This window comes from Mobula hypostoma, chromosome 8 (assembly GCF_963921235.1).
Source record: "Mobula hypostoma chromosome 8, sMobHyp1.1, whole genome shotgun sequence".
In the NCBI taxonomy this organism is placed as follows: Eukaryota; Metazoa; Chordata; class Chondrichthyes; order Myliobatiformes; family Myliobatidae; genus Mobula; species Mobula hypostoma.
Window position 1 is genome coordinate 36,720,553 of NC_086104.1, and position 21,666 is coordinate 36,742,218.

At 40.0% G+C, this 21,666-nt stretch overlaps 1 long non-coding RNA gene across 2 annotated transcripts; it reads left to right on the forward strand.

Moving 5' to 3' along the window:
* Positions 1–1,534: 1,534 nt before the first annotated feature.
* LOC134350468 (uncharacterized) lies at positions 1,535–20,942 on the forward strand. 2 transcript variants are annotated; one of them, XR_010018896.1, is made up of 4 exons: positions 1,535–2,778; positions 11,042–11,857; positions 13,613–13,733; positions 20,727–20,942. It is a non-coding gene; the product is annotated as an uncharacterized LOC134350468 (long non-coding RNA). The 2 variants fall into 2 exon arrangements; XR_010018897.1 differs by lacking the exon at positions 1,535–2,778 and adding an exon at positions 6,176–6,219.
* The last annotated feature ends 724 nt before the right edge of the window (positions 20,943–21,666 follow it).

The window sequence follows — 21,666 nt, forward strand, 5'->3', positions numbered from 1 at the left end:
GTACTGCTACTACTACTATACATATACAGGTTGCTGCAGGTGCTGGGTAAGGTTTGAAACTCAAATGGGCCCATGACAGATGTACCATGGAGAGCATTCTAACTGGCTGCATGACCGTCTGGATTGTGGGAGTGGGGATGGGGTGGTGTCTACTGCATAGGGTTGAAATAAGGTGCAGAGACTTGTAAACTTAGTCATCTCCATCATGGGCACTGGCCTTCATAGTATCCAGGACTTCTTCAAGGAGCGATGCGGCATCCATCATTAAGGACCCACACATCACCCAAGATGTGCCCCCTTCTCTTTGCTACCATCAGGGAGGAGCTACAGGAGCCTGAAGACTCACACTCAATGATTCAGAAACAGTTTCTTCCTCTCTGCCATCCAATTTCTGAATGGGTAGTGAACCCATGAATATTACTTCACTACGTCTTTTTTCTTCTCCTTGCATCACTTATTTAGTTTAACTATTTAATATATATACTTGCTGTAATTCATGTTTTGCACTCTATGATTATTATTGCATGCACTGATGCTGCAAAGTCATCAAATTTCACAACATATGCTGGTGATATTAAACATGGTTCGGATTCCAACTGTTGCTGATTTAACTGTATTGCAAGAGAGATCGCCTAAACAATGCAACTTCCGTGGAAGTACTTCTGATTTTATAGTGCAATGAAAAAGGAGGTTTTGATGTGTGGATGCCCCTGGAAGTTTTGAGCTGTCCATGTAGTCCAGGCTCTCCTGTTTCTTTGGATTAGAGATTTCAGTGACAGAGCTTACTTTCTGCATGACACCAATGTGCACCTCAGGCAACTATAATTTCGATCATTTGTATTTTACATGGATTTCTGGTCTCTAATGGGAGCTTTCCCAGTGAAGTGTATCTATGAGGAAGATACATAGATATATTGCCACACCATTGTGTAACTGGAGAAGGCAGAGGATATTTCTAAAATTTTCATATAGGAGTTCCTCCATTTGTGTATTGCAATGTTCTGGCAGTGATTATTTGCATGGAAGTCTTGGACAACTTATAGCAAGAGCTTCAAAGCACTGGAGAGATACCATCAAAGCTGTCTCTGCATAAAGCTCCACATTCACTGAAACAACTTCGATATCTTCCTCCAATCCACCAACCTTGACATTGAGGGTCTAATTATACTTTGTCATCGTCATTGGATAGATCACATACGAAGTTCAAATGTCTAACACCAGAGTGTTGAAAGAGACACACTGTCCTGAGCTATGTATTGGGAAGAGATTTCCAGGTGCACAGAGGATATGATTCAAAGATTTCCTCAAGGCTTTCCCAAAAAGAAGCCCCATTCCAGAGGGTATCAAGAAACTCAAGTCCATGCATTGGGAGTACAGAGCACAGCATAAGTGACAGAAAGGCTGCACCATTTCACAAGTTGCCAGTCCTCCTGACGTTTAGGTACTTTCTGCGCCATTTGTAGGAGTGTTTGCTGTTCCTATTGTTGCACCAGCTCTCCTGGAGCACAAAGGATTCATTTAGAAGCAAGTCATCCTCAGTTCCAAGAGGATGCCCAAAATGAAGAAGGGCCCGATAGTGACAAAGGTTCTCATTACTGCCCTTTGCTGGATGCAGCCCAAAGAACACTGTGTCTCTGCATCCTCAAATTTTCCTCATACCCTACCTTAAAATGATACAATAATGTAGGGTTGGGTAGATGTTTCCCTAATGTGCATGTTTTTTCCATACACTTCATTCATATATCATGGAACCAGCTCTGGTGACTGCTCGTTCTGTCAGTGAAGTAGAAAAGGGCCTAAATGCAAAAAAATACTTTATCACATGGAAGTACAAAGGATAAGTTACATGCTTGTGTTCATGCACCTTTCAGAAGCTGCTTAAATGGAGATGAATCAGTCAGGACAATTGAAGAAGGGTAGCCAAAGAATGAGAAAGCAGGTGGTTAGACCTCTATTAACATCCCAAGTTGCATTGTTCCATTTGAAGTAACAGTCAGACCAGATTCAAAAGGAAAGAGCAAAGAACAGGTGGATGAGGGAAGTTTGGTTAATTAAATCTCATTCTGGATATGAAAAGCCTGTTATATTTTATCATTGCTTGCCTTGACAAAAGTGTACCAGACAAAGTTTATAACATAAAAGCAGTAAATGCTGGACATACTCAGCGAGTTAGGCCGCATCTGATTGAAGAGTTGGAAATGTTAATGTTTCAGGTCAAAGGTCCTTTGTCAGTCATGTTGCTGCAGCAAGAAATGTTATCTCGGTTTCTCTTTGCACAAATGCAGCCTGGCCTATGTTTTCTGTTTTTATTTTTAGATTTCCAGCAACAGCAGTTCTCTGAATTTTCATTTGCCAGCCTTTATGACTGGCACATGGTTTCTGTAAACCATCAAGAGGAGAACTCACATTTACATTGCATGTTTTCATTACCCCTATAAATGATCTGGGACTTAAAAATGGCATGAACTATTTTCAAGCACTGTGATTGTCATGTAGGAAAATGAAGAAAAAAATCTGGGCACCCATAATTAACCATGGACCATCAGCTGTCCTTTATCACACTTTGTAAGCTCCCTCACTTTATCATTTCACTCACAGCAGGGGATCAACATTAGTTTAACGAGAGGTTCAGAAGTTAATATACAGGATCAGCAAGAAGTGAGGGAACCAGATGATATGCTAGTCTTTATTGCAAGAGGATTTCAGTACAAGAGAAGCAATATCCTGTTGTAATCATACAGGGCCCTGATGGCAAGGCAACTGGAGTATTGAGTACAGGTCAGTGGGCGATGTGTGGCTTCCAGGGCAATTTCTATGTGGTGGCGTTCCCGTGCTTTTGCTGCCCTTGTCCTTCAAGCTGGTAGTAGCCATGGATTTGGAAGGTCCTGTTTAAGGAGTATTGATGAACAGCTTCAGTGCATTCTGTAGGTCATACAAACTGCCTCTACTGCCAGTTTTATGGTGGAAAGAGTGAATGGCTGCTGATCAGGTGCCTCCCAAATGAGCTGCTATGTCCTGTGTGGTGTTGAGCTTATTGTGTACTCTTGAAGTTGTCCTCATTCTGACTGTAGTATTGAAGACCTGTGTACTAAGGCTAACTCTTCCTCTAGTCAAGCTATTACAGTACAGCTACAAAACTGGCACTGATCCAACAGTGTAGACATTATCCAGATATGTCCTCACTACAAACATCCAGACATTTCCACTCCATTGAATTATTGCCCTGTCACCCCATTCTAAATCATCATTGAGGTAATGAAAGGTGTTTTTGATAGTGATAACAGGAGCATTTTTCTCCAATAATCTGCTCACCAATGTCCAGTTTAGATTTCGCCAGACGTCATCGCGGCGGTCTAAACATGAGTTCCGTAAGTAAGTTAGAGTGACCTATCATGATAAAATGGCAACCCTTCACCAAGTATAGAAAGTGTGGTGAGTAAAATTGAGGTCAATGGCATCAAGGAAACAATACTCCAATGGGTGGAGTCATCCCTTGCCTGGAAACTGGGGTTATTAGTAGTTAATTATCTCAGTCCCAAACTATTATGCAGCCTCCTTGGCTGAACCATTGCCTCAGTGAAGATGTTTGCTGATGATTGATCAATGATCAGTTCTATTTATATCTCCTCAAGGAATGCAACAGTCATGCTTGCATGAAGCAAGACTTGAACACACTTTGGTAAATGGTATGTACTGTATGCCTCACGATGACCATTGCCAAAGAAAGAACATAACTGCCTAGTTCTGGCATTCAATAGGTATACCTTACCCAGTCTCTGAATGGGCATTGAACTCATGAAGACTACTTCAACACTTTTTTATATATTTTTTTGCACTATTTAAGTTAAATATTATATATATTTACTGTAATCACCCGCAAAGTTAAATTTCATGACATATGCCGATGATATTAAATCTGACTCTGATTCACCTGCGAGACAATATTAACCAATAGCTCAACTGACTCAGTCATGTCAATCAGAAACTGGGTCCCATACAGTGTTACTCACTTAATGCTCCAAAGCCTTTCCCAAATCTATAAGACACAAGTCTGGAGTCTAATGGAATATTCCTCACTTGCCTGGAACAATCAGGAAAATTTTCATTATTCCAAGACAAAGCAGTTGGCTTGATTGGAACCCCATTCACTACCTTAAGTAGTCTTTACATTCACTATCAGTGCATGGTGGTTGCAATGTGTGCCACCAAGAAAATGTACTGCAGTTACTCAGGACTCAGTCTATTCTGACAGAATCTCCAAAGTCTATAACCAAACAGGGCAATGTCTGCAGGTGCATGAGAATGCCATTCTCTGCAGGCTCCCTTTCAAGTTGTGCTCCAACCTCACATGGAAAGACACCACCTATTCCATACTTGTTGCATGGTCCAAATCCCAAGACTTACTCCATCACCTCTGCATGTTCTTGCAGAAATGTGACTCCAATACAACATTACATGCACCATCAACTTTCAGGCCATGGCTCACAAGGACTTGAGCTAATATTGTTATGTTCTGTCTGTGCCATCGTAACTATACAGTATGTACTGTGTGGGGCGTGTGACTGTATGAACTGTGTTTTACACCCAGGCTTCAGAGGAATGACATTTCGTTCAGCTGTATACATTTGTATGATTGAATAACAATTAAACTTGAACTTAAATATAACAGCACTATGGGAATGCCTTCACCGGAAGGACTACAGTGGTTCAAGAAAGTGGCTAACCACCACATTCTCAAGGGGCAGTTGGGCATGGGCAGGAAGCTATTGGTTTGACAGCAGTGCCTACATCGCCCAAAATGATTAAGTAATAAATAGCATTGACGCCATTGAAACTAATGAACTAGCCTCATTCAATTGGCCATTCAATAGGCCAATGAACTAACCTCATCCACTCACACAGTGATTTTGCTGTCATGCATTACAACTTGTTATGTTATGTGTAGACCATAACAAGCATTACCTTATTGGAAGTTCGGCTGCAAATTCAGTCAAGGCACCAGCTGCGTTTGGTATATTTCTTACATATTTTCATTTCCCCAATTTGAATGCAGTGACCTATTTCACACAGAATAACGATATTGCACTGGTTCACATAATATGCATGACCATAAGTGACTACTTCTCTGGAAAAAGTTTCAAAATGATGTGTGAGACACATGACCACAAAAACCGATAATTAAAGAAACTACCAACCATACAAATTCTAGAAGATAAAGAGTGGGGTAAGGGTGGGAAACATCTTTTAAAATGGTTAGCAATCTGCCATCTAATGTAATACATTTAATTACTCTTGAAAGCTATTTCCTGGTCTGTGGTCAGGCTGACACTGATCTGATTGACTGCAACAAAGTCTGGAGAATCACCTGGCTTACACTACAAGAGGAGAACTCATCCAACTGCCCTCCAATTAAGTCAATGGAGCAAAAGTCAGATGTTTTTTCAAAGATTCAATCAATTGTATTTCCTGAGAGTTCAGCGTGTTTGGTGTGTCCCTTTGACAAAGTGCATCCTCAACACTTAAAGTTCCTAATGATGAAGGAATGAAATTATGGGTGAATTTTCAGGGAAGTCCTTACAGAAACTTGTAGAAGGCACAATCTCCAAAATTAATAGCCAACAGCAAATCATGGTGCATGGTTCGTAATTTTAAACAGTGGCATACTGAGTGCTAAGTCTGATTGAAATTTATGTTAAATAAACATTATGGTCTAATCCCTAAATTTGCTAAGTTAATATTGAGGGATGGGGCATGTTATGTAGAGACTAGATATCAAGTGGGATTGCTGAGCTCAGAAAAAAGATAGAAAGACCAAAGTCAAAGCAAATGCTAGGAGGAGGTCTGCACTCAATAATTAAGATTTTCAATGTGTACATAATTATAACCCCTTAAAGATGCATGAAACCATGCAACAGACAGCTGGATTTGTAGGAAAATGAGAGGGCAATTGATTTAAAGATAATGCGTTTACTGGTATTCACTGTCCTTGAGAAAGACGAGAAGATACCTGGCTGCAAATTGTATTTGCTTTGGATAGGGTAAGCAAAAGATTCACCCATGCATGCATGTTTGCATTACAAACCAAATAGATGTGGTAATTTTGTAAATTATTTGCTGGGACCTACAGCTTCAGCTCTTATCTGGCCTGCTGTCTCTACAAGGATATGCCACCTTCAGAAAGCACAATAATTTATAAGTTCATATGCTTTATAATTATAGGTAATGGAATATTTTATTTTGCCCTTTTGCTATAATCAATGGCTTAAATGATTGGTAGTTGTGGATCCAGTGCTACAGAGAGGCTGCTGATATGCTAAAATTGACCTTCTAGCGGAGATTAAGTCAGCCTATGTTTTCACTCTGAATTAGTATTCGGTATCATTGCAGATAGGTACAGCTAAGGGACCTCTAAAGGATAGAAGAAGGTTCATTCTGGAGGTGATTGTCACTGCTTATGAAACTCATTTTATCAGCACTCAATGTGGGTTATCATTTAAGAATTGGCCTGAATTTTTGGGACCTAGAGAGGGGTGAGTATTGTCTGGGGAGGAGTGGTATGGCGGGATGAGGAGATGTGGAATTTTGGAAGGAGAGAATTTTTTTTACTGCTATCTGCCTGTGTACAGCATAATTGCCTTTATCTATTGGGATGTTGAGTAGTGTAAGGCAGGAGGTCATGTTGCAGCTGTATAAAATATTTGCAGTGTTGTATGCAGTTCTGATTGCCAAATTACAAGTTTTGATGAGGGAGTTCTCCAGATTAGTGAATATTAGCTATAAGGATCGGTTGGACAAAAGGGGATTTTCTCTCTGGAGTATAGGGGCTGATCAAGTACATAAAATTATACAAAGCAGATAGAGTCTTTTACCTGGGGTTTAAATGTCAAACACTAGAGGGTGTAGCTTTAAATTGAGAGGGCAAACTTATGAGACATGCTTTGTTTTACATCTCATGTGGTGGGTGCTTGGAACGTGCTGCCAGAGGAAGTGGTCAAAGCAGATATGACAGTAACATTTAAGAAGCATTTAGGCAGGCACACGAGCAAGGAGATGGTGGTGAAAAATAGACCATGTGCAGACAGATGGGATTAGAATGGATCGGCATAGAACATAGAAAAGTACAGCACAATAAAGCCCATTCATAGAACATAGAACATAGAAATCTGCAGCACATTACAGGCCCTTCGGCCCATGATGTTGTGCCAACCATGTAACCTACTCTAGAAACTGCCTAGAATTTCCCTAGTGCATACTCAGCCCACGGTGTTGTGCCAACCCTTTAACCTACACCAAGGTCAATCTAATCCTTCCCTCCCACATAGTCCTCTACTTTTCTTTCATCCATGTCCCTATCTAAGAGCATCCTAAATGTCCCTAGTGTATCTGTCTCTACCATCATACTTGACAGTGCATTCCACGTACTTGCCACTCTCTGTATCAAAAGCATGCCTCAGGTATCCTGCCTAAACCTTCCTCCAATCATCGTAAAATAATGCGTCTCTCATATTAGCCATTTAAGCTCTTTGGATTAAAATAACTATAATAATAATGGAACTGGGTCATTCATCAGCTCTCTGCAGCCTCTTGTGATCCTGTAGAGCTTCAATATCCTGCCATGATGCAACCAATCTGAATGCTCTCCATTCTAAAAATACAGGCGTTTACAAGAATCTCTTCAAACTCCTAATGAACTTTTATCCTCTCCTCTCAGGTTCCCCCTTCTCCAGCCCATTATCGCTTCCACCAGTCAACTTCCTGCCCTCTCCTTCTCCTGGTTTCACCTATCACCAGCCACCTTTTACTTTCTATGATTATGAAGGCATGTAGTCCTCTTTTATTGTCATTTAGTGATGCATGCATTAAGAAATGATACATTATTTCCTCCGGTGTGATATCACAAAACACTGGACAAACCAAGACTGAAAAAACTGACAAAACCACATAATTATAACATATAGTTACAAACAGTGTAACAATACCATAACTTGATGAAGAAGTCCGTGAGCACAGTAAAGTTCAAAGTTTCTCAAATGTCCCACATCTCACACAGACGGGAGAAGGAAGAAAGACTCTTCCTGCCATGCCGACCACAATCCAACTCCGAGTCATCCGAAAACTTCGAGCTCTGATCAGCTCTCTGACACCGAGCACTGAACGCCATCTCTGTCCGAACGACTTGACCTCCTTCTCGGTCACCAAAAGCAGGCAAGGCCGGGAGTTTTGAGGCCTACCCTCTGAAAGATTCCCGACCACACAGTAACAACAGCAGCTAACGCGCTTTTCAGAAATTTCTCCAGATGTTCCTCTGTGCTTTCACGTCCATTCTCCATCAAATCAGAATTGTCCACGGCCCCTATTTAACAGATACAATATCAATTTTCACCGGAGAGCTGCGCACATGCAGGCACGCCGCCATCTTCTCCTCCCTTCCCCCCACCTTCTTATTCTGACATCCTCGCCCTTCCTTTCCAGTCCCAATGAAGAGTCTCGGCCCGAAATATCAACTGTTTATTTCCGTCCATAGGTGTTGCTTGCCGTGCTGAGTTCCTCGAGCACATTGTGTGTATTGCTCTAGATTTCCAGCATCTGCAGTACCTCTTGTGTCATAATGAATATGCCTTGTTTGTCATTGCACCAATGTGTTGGGCCCAGAATAGATCCTCTACGATATTGACATGTAGGATCTTGAAATTGCTAATTTTTTTCCACCGCTGACACCTAAATGAGGACTGGTGTGTATTCTCCCAACTTCATCTTCCTGAAGACTACAATCAATTCTTTTGTCTTGCAGATATTGCATGCCAAGTTGTCATTGCAACACCACTGAATTAACAGATCTATATTAATCCTCATCACCATCTGAGATTTTACCAACAACAGTGGTGTCATCTGTGAATTTACATTCCATCTGAGCTGTGCTTAGCTTCATAGTCATGAGTGTAGAGAGAGTTGAGAAGTAGACGAGGCACACATCCTTAAGGTGTGTCAGTGTTGACTGTCAGTAAGGAGATGTTATCACCGATCTGTACTGATTGTGGTCTCTATTGAGTGCCAAGCTATAGTTAATAAACAGTAATCTAATGCATGGTCTGCTGTTGTCGAGGTGCTCCAGGGAGGAGTGGAGAGCCTGTAAGACCGGTTGCAGAGTGGGTAAATTGCAAAGGGTTTGGTGCCTTGCTCAGGTTGGAATTAATTCTAGTTATAGCCAACCTCTTGAAACACTTCATAGTGGAGACTGTGACTGCCACTGGGAACGAGTTGTCATGACAGCTTGATAAGCTTGAGAACATTGTTTATGTTCTCAGTCCTCTATACAAGGTTTATGACCTATGACTTTCATACTCTTGAGGTGACAGTGGCTTTTCGGAGCCACCATTGACAGTGAAATCTGTGAAATGTGGGCCATCCAGTAGTTTGATTTAGATTATGAGGACACACAATTCTCTTTTATTGTCATTTAGTAATGCATGCATTAAGAAATGATACAATTTGTTCCTCCAGAATGATATCACAGAAACACAAGACAAACCAAGACTAAAAAAAAACTGACAAAAACCACGTAATTATAACATATAGTTACAACAGTGCAAAGCAGTACCGTAATTTGTTGAAGAACAGACCATGGGCACGGTAAAAAAAAAGTCTCAAAGTCTCTCGAAAGTCCCATCATCTCACACAGTTGATTGAAGGGAGAAACTTTCCCTGCCATGAGCTTCCAGTGCCGCAAACTTGCCGATGCAGCATCCTGGAAGCACCCGACCACAGTCCGAGTCTGAGTCCGTCTGAAAACTTTGAGCCTCCGACCAGCTCTCCAACACTGAGCACCGAGCACCATCTCTGCCGAGCGTTTCGACCCCGGCCCCGGCAACAGGCAATAGGCAAAGCCAAGGATTCAGGGCCTTCCCCTCCGGAGATTCTCGATCGCACAGTAGCAGCGGCAGCGAAGCAGGCATTTCAGAAGTTTCTCCAGATGTTCCTCCGTGCTTCTCATGTCTGTCTCCATCAAATCAGGATTGTGCGCGGCCCCTATTTAACAAATACAATATCAATTCGGAGTGGCCACATACACTGCGTTGCGCCACCATCTTCTCCTCCCCTCCCCTAAGTTATTGCAAAACAACCAGTAAGTTGCTTGCACAAAATGGTCCCCACATGGGGAGAGGTGAGAGTATTGGCAGGGTGGCTAGTATTGTGATGTTATGGGATGTGGGGGGGGCTTGTGGATAGAGCAAGCATGGTTCTGGATTGTGCATGTGGTGCTTGATGGGTTTCATCTGTGCAGGATGATATTGAACGCCTACTCATTTTATCAGGGATAGAAAATTAATTAGAAAATAAACCAGATTATTAGACAGCTCCATTTTAATATAGGTGTTCGAACATATACAACTCATTGTATTCATAACCTATTTAATCTTTGCCATACAATATTAGACAAATACACATGAGACTAAATGCATATCAATCCTGGAGCCTTTCTTGAGTTAGAAAGAAATTCATGTGCTAATGGCCAACAACTTTCCAAGGTGAACTTCAGGGAAGGAGTTCTGTTCAATCATTTTCTTGACTTACAGGACAAGGACTAAAGAATGATACAAAATAATTCTGCCCAACATGTTGTGATAAAATAATAGTACATCCCAAATCTGTACATATGCTTCCCTTGACAATGTTAACTCATCGTGCTTCTGCAGTAAATGCAGTATTTCCTAACACGCCTGCCTTCAGCTGGTATGGCACAAGCTAAACTATTCAACAGCAATTTGCTGCTCCACACCTCAAAAAAGAATTGTTACTAATATTTGCAAGCCTCACCTCTGAGGAATCAATATTTTGACAAATTGTCTGGATTCGAGACTTCAGAAGCAGTTTTTTTGTGAAGTATATATTACTCAAGCACTACCTGGAAACTGGAGGACAAGTCCCATTATTTACATTGCCTATAAAAAGTATTCAGCCCCTTGGAAGTTTTCATGTTTTATTGTTTTACAACATTAAATCACAACGGATCTAATCTTTTTTTTTTGACATTGATCAACAGAAAGAAAATCTTTCATGTCAGAATGAAAACAGACCTCTGCAAGAGATCATACAAGATGGGGACCAGTGTGGGAGGTCACGAAGATACCTATGACAACACTGGAGGAGTTACAAGCTTCAATGCCTAAAGTAAAGAGAGAATGTACATACAACAGTTGCCTGGGTGCTTCACCAGTTGCAGCTTTCTGGGAGAGTGGCAAAGAGAAAGGCATTGTTGAAAAAAACTCACATGAAAGTTTACCAGAAGGCATATGGGAGACTCTAAAGTCAGCTGGCTGGAAGAAGGTTTTATGGCCTGTAGAAACCAAAATAGAGCTTTTTGGCCATCAGACTAAACATTATGTTTGAGGTAAGCCAAACACCGCACATCATCAAAAACACACCATCCCTACTGTGAAGCATGGTGGTGACTGCATCACGCTGTGGGATGCTTCATTGCAGCAGGTCCTAGAAGACTTGTGAAGGTAGAGAGTCAAATGAATGCAACAAAATACAGCAAATTCCTGGAGGAAAACCTGATGCAGTCTGCAAGAGAAATGCAGCTTGGGAGATTTGCATTCTAGCAAGACAATGGCCCCAAGTATAAAGCCAAAGCTACACAGGATTGGCTTAAAAACAACAAAGTTAATGTCCTGGAGTGGCCAAGTCAGAGTCCAGACCTCAATCCAATTGAGAATTGGTGGCTGGACTTGAAAAGGGCTGCTCTCTCACGATCCCCATGCAATCTGGCAAAGCTTGAGCAGTTTTGTAAAGAAGAATAGACTCAAGGATGTAATTGCTGCCAAAGGTGCATCTACTAAATACTGTCTTGAAGAGGGTAAATACTTATGCAATCAATTATTTTCTGTATTATGTTTGTAATTTATTTAGATTACTTTGTAGAGACCTGTTTTCACTTTAACTTCACCTTTTCAAATAAAGCCAAATTGAATCCACTGTTGTAAAACAATAAAACATGAAAAATTCCAAGGAGGGTGAATACTTTTTATAGACACTCTGTTCACTGCTCTTACTGGCCTTCTGATTTATCCTACTATGCTGGGAAACTTCATTAGCTTTGTCAACGGAAATCGTGGCTTCACTTGCCTGAAATGTGTCGCAATAATCATTAGTCAATTGTTAATACAACTCTTGCAGTAATAGTAAATCAGGATTGTTGACTTCAATTCAAGATGGTCTGCATGATTCACATGCTTTTTCACTTCACACCCAATGACACCACCTTGAGAGAAAGATACAAAAGAAGATAGTCAACAGATAAAGATCAACTATATATGAAATCCATTAAAACAAAATTCCAGAGAACATGACAATTAACATGACTCTGGCATTTAAAAGGTGAGGTAGAATAGATGAGAGGAACTACTTTATATCAGAGAAAGATTAAGATAATAGGGCCCTTTCTCTAAGATAAAAATATGGAATAAAAACACAGATTCAAGTTCGACCAAAAGTGAAATCTTGAAAGGGATGGTTAATAGTTGATATTTAAATTTCTTTTTTTTAAATATAATTTTTATTAAGTTTTCAATTTCTTAAATGTCTTAAAAGCTTCTGATAAGCTACTGTTTCCTAGGTTAATCATAAACTCAGAACACATGGAATCAAGGATTAATTAAGTAGCAGAATGGATAACAAGCTTCCCACAAAATAGAACATAGTTTTACTCGATCTTGGAAAAAGACGAGGAATTGCAATTTACAAGAAGGAGTGCCAAGTTCTTTAATGTTTGCCAATGACATAAGCAATCTGGATATTGGAACAACACTCTCAAAGTTTAAAGATGAAGGAAATCAGAAGAAATAGTTAATAGTGAGCATTGCAACAAAGCACAGGAAGTCATAATTTATCTTGCAGATTGGATGCGTCATTTGCAAATTAGTTTCCACATTGACATACCTGATGTGGTGAAAATATAATATACCTGAGCAAATGTAATAGGCCCACACATATAACTGAGGCAGGGAAAAAGTGCAATTTGGTACGGGAATACAAATTGCTGATACACGTAAATGTAGCAAAAAAGGAACAGAAAAAATACTGGTTTATATTTCCAGAAGAATAAAATCAAAACCAGAGAAGGTATATTAAACATACTAAATACATAGAATATTGTTTTAAAAAATTGTTTTAATCTCATATAAAGGTCACAGAGGCATTGAGAAAACAGATAAAACATAATAGAAAGATAATAGAATTAGAAGATTACAAATATCAAGAAAAAATAGATAGGAGCTCTTTTTCCCAAAAAAGAGCTGCTTGAAGGTTAGTCTGATAGAGACCGTTATGCTTAGCTTGTGTAGGCAGAAAAATGTTTTCATTTGCAGTTCTAAAGAATATAAAAATAAAATTGTCATTATTAAATCCATTAGAACTATATGAAAAATGTATTTTTCCAGGAGTAGGTAAAATAATATAACCTATTTTATTGTATTCCATCCATGTTTATGTTATATACTGTATAAAGTATAAATAATTTTTACTGTTATTCCATTTTAATGTCTCTTTCTAAAACCTATTGCTATGCCCCATTTCAGCAGTTATCACTTTTGTTATTATAATCCAAAACCAGTTATTCCAGCATACAAGAATAAAGCTGCAATTAAAGTGATCAAGTGAGCATACCATATGGAATAACTTACTACAGTTAAAAGAAAGAAGCAGAGGGAAGAAATGTCCTCGACATCTAACAGGTGAGAAAAACCAAGGTGAAATTGGCAAGCATGCAAGTTCTGATCTGCACCTATTTATGTTTTAGCGTGATAGGTTGTTAAGAATTTGAGCAACCCAGTTCTAGAGAGGCAGATTAATCATTATAATGCATAACTGAAGTTTGGTTCTTGAAAATCTAGCGACCATCTGGATTAAAACCTAATCGTGCTGCTGCACAAAAGCCAAGGGGGCAAGTCTGATGATCCACTAGAAATGATTGTGACTCAGCTTTATCCTTCATTATCTCCCCACTACTCCCCCAACTAACCACTGTTATTTACAGGAAAAGGTTAGATGGAAATTTTGACATATGGTTAGATGGAAAGACAATGATATGAACTCTTCACGAGGAAATCTGCAGATGCTGGAATTTTAAGCAACACACACAAAAATTGCTGGTGAACGCAGCAGGCCAGGCAGCATCTCTAGGAAGAGGTACAGTCGACATTTCCTGGAGATGCCGAAGGGTCTCTGCCCGAAACGTCGACTGTAATTCTTCCTAGAGATGCTGCCTGGCCTGCTGCGTTCATCAGCAACTTTTGTGTGTGATATTTGATATGAACTCTTCATCCTGGATGAACGGAACTGCCTGGCTGTTACTCTGAAAACTCAGTAAGGAAGAAAGACTGAGTGTTCATCATTCAATTCATCACAAGTTCATCATTTTGGACATCACCCTGCTCCATACAGTTCAACCCACCCCCACAACTATTGAGGTCAGCATATTAGAAAGCTGGGGGGATAGCTTTCTGTTAATGGTAATCTCCAATTTTACATCCTGAATCAAAGCTAAATTTTTCCATTTATAATCTGAAGGAAGTACAGATCCCAAATTATATAAATGTTATTCTGTGAAAAGAAAAACAATTGCATTACTTTCCTAATTCGAGATTAAAATTTGGATGCTGTGGATGACTTTGTTATTGTATAGTAAGGGTAATATACTGTATAATCTTTAAAAGTAATCTTCTAACAATTGCATTGCCAAAACTTGCTCCGTAAATGATTTGAATTTTGGATTAAAATACATTGCAATTGTCCTAAATGTTCAGAATCAGAAGTAGTAGTCATACCATCATCATGTACTGCTTAGTAAAAATATATGCAGGGAACTTAGGTGAAGAAATCTAGGCTGCCAGTTCAGTGCTGTACTTAAGGAGAGCTGCATTCTTGGAGGAGCTATCTTTTGGGTGAAATCAATTTAGAGTCAGTTTTCAGTATACCGTATCTGTTTTAACATTGCCAGTGATATGGTTCTTTTATGAAAATACTGCCGCATTCATGTAACTAAGCTGATGTCTGCAAAGAGGCATACTGCTGTATTGGTATGTAATTTAGAGCAAAGCAAAAGCAGTTTTCCTCTCAAAAGTGCCCTGTTTTTCTAACCATTCAAGTTGTTCTCTTTTCTGTTAATTTGAGTATGTGCCATAATGAAGATGAGCACCTTTCAGATGTTTTGGAAGATTTTGCATATTTCAGCTCTTACTTGATCATATCAGTCATGTCTTCAGCCTGCTCTCTGCACCTTCAACCCACAATAAAGCTGCTTATGCTGATAAGAAACAGCTGACAGTATGCATCGGTGGGAAAGAAGGCAGACTTTCTTTTCTAGAACTTGAGGCTAGAGGTTGGTGGGTGACGCAGATTGTGTGCTGTTTGTATTAACTGATCTGCCGGGTACAGCCATGGTTGACTTGTGGTTCAATGTTCCATCAGATACCTCTCGTGAGGATGTAGTGATAAAAACATAAAAGGCAATGTTCCATTTGCACCTGAAAGCAGCAAGGTCTTGGTATATATAATATTCCTCTTTGCTACATTTTTTCCTTGCACTTACCTGAAAGAAGTAGCAAAACAAAAAGCATTAATTGCAGGCAGGTGACAATATAGTCTGGTGCATGCTGTAACAATTAGATGCTGGAAATTTGAGTTAAAGATTCTGTGTTTGCAAGATTAGTGCTTTGGATGTGAGCCTTTAGCAGAAACCAGTACCTTGTTGAATTGCAACACCTACTCTGGGCTAATAGTTATTCATGCTATTATTTGCTCTGTGCATCCTGATGTACAGACCTTAAGCAATGCAACAAAAATTGAACCTCATGCTCTTCAAGTGCAAAGATTGTTATGAAATTATTGTTCCTATAAAAAGTATTCAACCACACCCCTCCCCCTAGAGGTTTTCATGTATTATTGTTTTACAACATTGAATCACAGTTCCCTTGCACACTGCATCAGGTTTAATTCCAGGAGTTCCCTGCATTTTGCTGCATTCATTTTACCCTCTACCTTTACAAGCCTTCCAGGGCCTGCTGCAGTGAAACATCCCCACAGCATGATGCAGCCACCACCATGCTTCATGGTAGGGATGGTGTGATTCTGATAATGTACGGTGTTTTGCTTATGCCAAACATGGCATTTAGTCTGATAGCCAAGAAGCTCCATTTTGGTTTCATTGGACTATAGAACCTTCTTCCAGCTGATTTCAGAGTCTCCCACATGCCTTCTGGCAAACCTTCAGCTGAGTTTTTTTTAACAATGGCTTTCTCTTTGCCACTCTCCCATAAAGCTGCGACTGGTGAAGCACCCAGGCAACAGTTGTTGTATGGGCAGTGTTCCCCATCTCAGCCACTGAAGCTTGTAACTCCTCCAGGGTTGTCACAGGTCTCTTGGTGGCCTCTGTCACTAGTCCCTTTCTTGCATGGTCACTCAGTTTTTATGGACGGCCTGCTCTAGGCAGATTTACAGTTGTGCCATATTCTTTCCAATTCTTGATGATTGACTTAACTGTACTCCAAGGGGTATTCAGTGACTTGATGACAGAATAGAGTATTAATGGTAAGACTCTTGGCAGTGTGGAGGATCAGAGGAATCTTGGGGTCTGAGTCCATAGGACACTCAAAGCTGCTGCACAGGTTGACTCTGTGGTTAAGAAGGCATACGGTACATTGGCCTTCATCAATCGTGGGATTGAGTTCAAGAGCCGAGAGGTGATGTTGCAGCTAGACAGGACTCTGGTCAGGTCCCACTTGGAGTACCGTCTTCAGTTCTGGTCACCTCACTATAGGAAGGATGTGGAAACCATAGAAAGAGTGCAGAGGAGATTTACAAGGATCTTGCCTATATTGGGGAGCATGCCTTATGAGAATAGATTGAGTGAACTTGGTCTTTTCTCCTTGGGGCGATGGAGGATGACAGGTGACCTGATAGAGGTGTATAAGATGATGAGAGGCATTGATCGTGTGGATAGTCAGAGGCTTTTTCCCAGGGCTGAAATGACTAACACAAGAGGACACAGATTTAAGGCGCTTGGAGGTAGGTACAGAGGAGCTGTCAGGGGTAAGTTTTTTACATAGAGTGGTGAGTGCGTGGAATAGGCTGCCGGCGACGGTGGTGGAGGCGGATACAATAGGGTCTATTAAGAGATTCCTGAATAGGTACATGGAGCTTAGAAAAATAGAGGGCTATGGGTAACCCGAGGTAATTTCTAAAGTAAGTACATGTTTGGCACAGCATTGTGGGCTAAAGGGCCTGTATTGTGCTGTAGGTTTTTCTATGTTTCTATACAGGAGGTAACTATTGGAGAAACTACTTATTTCACTGATCTGATGCAGTGGAAGATGATAGTGATGTATTGGAGCAATGCAACATGGTTAGTGTTACTCATTGAGCTGAATTATACTGTTCATATTGATGGAGTTACAAAGAAGGCATGTCAGCAGCTGTATTTCATTAGGAGTTTGCGGAGATTAGGTATGTCACCAAAGACACGTGCAAATTTCTACAGATGTACTGTGGATAGCATTCTAAATGGCTGTATCACCATCTGGTATTGGGGGGGGCACTGCACAGGACCTATATAAGCTGCAGAAAGTTGTAAACTTAGTCAGCTCCATCATGGGCACTGACGGAGTGATCTCTCAAAAAGGTGGTATCCATTGTTAAGAAGCCCATCACCTAGAACTTTCCCTCTTCTCATTGCTACCATCAGGGAGGAGGTACAGGTGCCTGAAAGCACACAGTCAATGATTCAGGAACAGATATATATAGTTGAACTTCAATTCATAGCATACAGGAGACATGAAGAATTGAAATTCTATAAGCATATGGGGTGAAATTTGGGAAAATGAGCTGCAGGAATTTGGTTCAGAGTATCTATAATACTCTATGCTGCTGAATTCTTTGGAAGAGAATGCAGTTAAACAATTGCCATTCAATACTATTCCAGAATATCATTAAACATAAGTGCAGGACATGATGTTAAATGAAAGTATTTTCATTTTAGTAACTGAAAATACTTGGTGCTATTCATGAAAGCATTTGTAAGGAATGCAGAACTGGTTTTTATGACTTGAATTGAGAAATTACTGTAAGTCAAGACAATATATTTGTGTTTTGCTGTCAGTATTTTAATTTAAAACTTTAACTCAGAAGTACCTTTTGCTAAATTGATTTAATGGAAAAAGGAATTTTAGAGCCTAGATTTTTGCCTCCATTGCCAGATATAATGGATTATCCACAAATTGCAGAGCCCTTGCAGTTTGTATAGCCTGTCTGATTTTCATCCCATTGTATTCAATGAAGTAAAAATAGGATGGGTTCTATGATGGACGTATGGACAAACTGTTCTGACAGTTATCCATGTAATAAACATGTCCTGTTATATCCACTAGGTATTCAGCCCTTGCTAAATTTGTTATTGAGTTTGTCTTTGATTTGAGCTCCCTAGGCTTCGTTGGTATTTAGCTACCTGTTTGATTTTTTTTATTCCAGTTCTCTTCTACTAGAGTTGTTTCTAGCCAGGTTAAGACACTGGTATCTGTAACCTTATTCAGTTGACAATTCCTTTACAGGCCCCTAGACTCTGAATGATGCTTGACACAAAGGGCTCCAGAAGCAAGCCCAATCTCTCTTCATCTGCACATTTCCAACAGAAATCAATGATTACCAATCCAAATCAGAAATTCCTGTCTGGCAACTCTCCTATAAGCACTCTCAATTCCTGAATTGAAATTCCTCTCTGGCAACTCTCCCATAAGCACTCTCAATTCCTGAATTGAAATTAAGGAACCTCTTTTGGACCCTAGCGCACATCAACCGACATGAAGAAAAGGTGATGAATCACACTGGAAAAGCTTGATCTTAGGGTAAGGTGCTGGGCCATATAAAGCATTTCCTCACTAAAAGAAAGCTGGATTATGTGTTTACAAAGAAGCGAAAATCTGCAGATGCTGGAGGGGCTCGGCCCAAAATGTCGATTGTCCTCTTTTCCATAGATGCTACCTGGCCTGCTGAGTTCCTCCAGCATTTTGTGTGTGTTGCTTGGAATATGTGTTCTTCTGGTTGGAGACAAGTCTGCTCCTCAGAGATTCCATTTTTGAAGAGAAGATACCATATACATATTGGTTATCATATAATGTACAATTTCACAATGTACTTGTGTTCTCCACATAAAACCACCCAAAATGATATTATCCAAGTTTAGTTTGCAGGTGTGGTTGGCTCATTTTTTATATTATATATGGTGGTGCTTCTTCATGTTATATTTTGGAAAGTGATTTTCTGGAGTTTGTTTTCATTTCACCGATCAGCAAAGATAATGTAGCATTTGAAATAAGTACTTTTCATTAAAAAAATTGGCATACTGTTTCAATGATTGCTTTAGATAGACTGAACTTGAGAATAACTATGTTCCTCACTGGTTACTTGACACATACAATATGCATACCATACCTTCTGTGGAACTATAGTCTAAATAGCAGATTTGTAATTGCCATTGTCTAGAGTTAACTGGTCTATAAAAATGTTCCAGAGTTCCAGTTGTTGTTGGTATTTCCATGTTAAAGTGCTTTGGGTAGTAGGTACAATGGGGCTATGGAAAATTGTGGGGGCATAAGTGCATAAATAATTACAGATTAGTTACTCCTTATCTGATCCAAACACCTTAAGAATGGGCACAATGAAGCTGCTTTCCTATCTTCCCAATGATAGTCATTGCCCAGGAGATCATGACTCTATGTGGCTCAGAGCCATCAGAAGCGGAGAGAACACAGGAGAATAAATGCCATTGGATGTAATTTCCCTGTTTGAAAATTACTAAAATCTACTGGTTGTCTGAAAAGCTTATTAAAAGAGAACGACACCATGAAAGCAAGTTCCAGCCGGACCAATTGCTCTAGGTGCTCTATCTGTATGTTCAGTGGTGATAGGAGAGCAAAACTAGTGATATGAACTTAATCCTGGAGGTCCTCAGACATATTACACTGGTTTTCTCTGAAGATCTTAAAGATCACTTTTGGTCATGTACCAAGGTAACACAATTTAAAGATCTTAAACATGAACTTTATTTGCCAGATGTACATTGAAACATATAGTGAAATTCGGTGTTTGCGTCAAATCAGATCAGCAAGGATTGTGCTGGGGCACACTTCCGGTGCCATTCAGAGCATGCCCACAATTCACTAACCCTAACTATAGGTCTATATATGTGGGAGGAAATCTGAGCACCTGGAGGAAACACACTCAAGGCAAATGACCAAAGCATCCTTGTTGAATGATCAATTTGCTCTGGAGACCCTTTCACAAGGCAAAATAACTCTTTGAGGTGGTCTCCAGTACCCGCACTTGAGTCTGATTATTATTCAGCTATTTATGATTTTAGAGGGGCTCATCTGAATCCATTCACCCTGGAGTTCTGCAGATATGCCACTGCAGGACCCCACTTCATTTGTGATTCCTCCAGTACCCATTGTGTTGTCTCTCCACTTGGTCTCATCAGGAAGACTTGCAGGTCACTTTCTTTGAATTGGTAAGTAGGAAGAAAAGACAGTGTGGAAGAAATCAGATGAGTGAAGGGAGAACCCTGATCATCTCTCTATTTCCTTTTCCTTTCCTTCTCAACAATAGGTTGAATTGAGTTTTCTGAATCTGTTATAAAATTGTGAAGCCTCTGTAATCGAACCTTAAAATTCCCACAGGATCGGACGTGAGGCAAGTGACTCGATGTTGACTTCACTCTCCCACAAAGATTTGTCGTTGTGTGAGGTAAGATGGCTGGAGGGTGGAAGTGTGGGCCACAGACGATGAAAAGGAAAGGGTTGAGGGCAAGTGAGTTGTGCTGATCATTCGAAGGTGATGGGTAGGGGTGGGGCTTGAGGAGGATAGAGGGGATTTACAGGACTTGTAAGTCCCAAATCCATAATCACATTAGGCACATTAGTTGAAGTCCTGTTCAAATCATTACAGATTGGGTTTGCAGAATAAACATTCTTCTCACTATATACAATGTTATAAATTGCTTCAAAAATGTTTTGTAAATATACATATCAAGATTCCAAAGGAAAGGACATTGAGAACTCTTCTCCTACCACAGATGCTCTCTAGTGCGTTGAACACTTCCAAAAGGTTGTGCTTTATGTTTTTTAAAATTTGTAATTTTGTTGTTTTTGATATTAAAACAGCTTTTCCCTTGTGTTGATGTAGAAGTCGTTTGAATGGCTTACTGATTAGTGTGTTGCACACAGAACACACAGAACCTGCTGGGCAATGTATTTTGCATCCATGTTCATGCTTTTCATTATAAATGGCTAATGACTTGGGCTGAAATCCATTTGAGGAGTCCAAACGCTGGGTGTTTGAGTTGCTATGAAGTTGGTTAAGAAGCAGTGTAAGTATCGAGACATCCTGAAACTAGGGCGAAACTTCCATTTCCTTCTCATGTTACTAGGCAACACTAACCAGTATGAGGGTGTGAAGCTGAACTCTAGAATGTTTTGCATTAATAACTATGTTTCCGTAATTTTCTGTACAACTGAATACAATATGTATTGAGCAAATCAAAGTTCTTGTAGACGCCAAAATAAATATTCCATTTACTTCTACAATGGCCTAGCATTGTATCTGAGGTCTTTGTAACCA